Below are 2,068 nucleotides of genomic sequence, written 5' to 3'. Positions count from 1 at the left end.
ATATATATATATATTATTAGTGTGTGTGTGTGTCTGCAAGTATTTCACAATGCAGGCCGTCGTGCTTACTTTTAAATTGCTGCTTGTTTCTGTTATTTTTTCTGTTCTTCTTTTGTTGTGGGGGGTATGACAGGTCATATCTATTCTAGGATCTGGCACATATCCCCCACTAACATGCACTGACAGCAATGTCAACACAACACTTGCGTGTGCACAGTTGGTAAAAAAAAATAAAATGCCATGACTGTGTTTGTATCTAGCATGCTTGTTTTTCTACATATTTATAGCAAGGAACAAAATTTCTTTCACAGTTTTAACTGAAGTCATGCCTCTTATAAAATCCAGATCCACACTGGCAAAAGCACAGTCCCAGACAACACGTGCATGTAAACTCTTGCTTTCCAGATCTTTACATGAAGAGTACGAACACTTTCCTGATGCAGTAATTTTGCTCTCGCCTGTGTCGAGTGACAGTGGGAGCGGCTGGCTGTGTTAACTGGTCCGGTGTCCCAGGCCACTTGAACACACCTGAGCTGAACATGTGAGAACTCTTTTTCTGCCAGAAATGTCTGTTTTACTCTCCAGAGGAGCCGCTTACATGCAGCTCACATGGCAGGTAATTAGTCTGAGACTCTGAGACTTCAGTACATGTGCGCTCACACACTTGCAGTCACCCTGCTGCTGAGGTTTTATTTAAAATGCATCACGTCAGCAGGGTGGTTAGAAATCACAGGCACTTGAAGCCACAGAGACTAAGTGGAGAAATGGCTGATTTAAAAAATATTTTCCTGAAGGTCTGGTCACAAATCACAACGTTTCTTTTTAATGCGGCTTAATGCAGTTAATGCACAAGGTCCAAGTATCCTTCATCAGCAAGCTTCCAGCATCATCTTTAAGAGATACCAAAATAATGAGATAAAGTTTGGATTTACTGCATGTCTTTAAGTTTACAGAGATGCTAAATATACCTGGATGAATGTTTGTCCAAAACAAGAATGTGTCGATAAAAAGTGGCTAAAATGCAAAAAAATATAAATCAGTTATCAGACAAGATTTAAAATAAATAAATACGCGACACAAAAAGGCTGAAACTGTCAGACTGTGATAAATAAGATGAGTTCAACAACCACAATACTGCTTATAATAACAACAACTAGGGGTTACCTTGGGGTCTATGCATATTATATATAATATATCAGCTGTGCACTTGGATAGTTGGACAATCAATGGGCTTGAATGCATTACAGACAACTCAGATATCACATTTCCACCCACACACTTCTAATATTTATAGAACAGCTCAAGTTTAGCAAACAGTAGAAATAGATTGCGTCACTGTTTGCAGACTATAGAAACCAATGATTCATTAATACTTCTGCAGGTGCAAATTCTCCTGACATTGGATCACCAGACAGGTTTCTTCAATAAGTTACAAATTAAATAAGTCAAGTTAAAGTAACCTTTATGAGTAAAAGCTCAGCTTCACAGAGCTTTTTCCAATTCCTGACTCTGTAAGATGGGATTTACACAGTTATCTCAGCTAAAGGACACCCAACTGCTATTTACACTTCTGCTTGTGAAGAACCAATCACAATACCTGACTGGCTTCACGAATACAGTATGTTATATAATATTATGGTGGCTGCTTATTGAAACTGCATTGGTTCGAGTCATTTCTTCCCTTGTGTTGTTCCCTTATGGGAAGGCGAGTGTGCGTTTGTTCAAAGACTACATAAACAATAAGGAAATAGCAGTAAACCAAGAAAAAAAAAAAACACTGACTGGTTTGGATCCGATATAAATTTAACTTTCATAAACAGCTGTGCCAGTATATTATTTTTACACACACATAGTGATCATTTTTCACTGGAACAGAGGCGGCAACTCAAAACAGTGCATGTATTTCCATCCTCTGCGCAGCTTTGCAGTTATTCCCGTAAAGTGATGGTGCATTGAGGGCCCAGTTTGGTGGCAAACCTGACTGTCAGAAGAAATATGCAACATAAAAGCAAAAAGCCTTAGCACCAAATTTATCTTAACGTTCTTGAATATTTAGAAAATCTGAATT

Source organism: Pundamilia nyererei, unplaced genomic scaffold, assembly GCF_000239375.1.
Source record: "Pundamilia nyererei isolate P.nyererei 1_Seehausen unplaced genomic scaffold, PunNye1.0 scaffold00038, whole genome shotgun sequence".
In the NCBI taxonomy this organism is placed as follows: Eukaryota; Metazoa; Chordata; class Actinopteri; order Cichliformes; family Cichlidae; genus Pundamilia; species Pundamilia nyererei.
Note: the sequence above shows the minus strand (reverse complement) of the source record.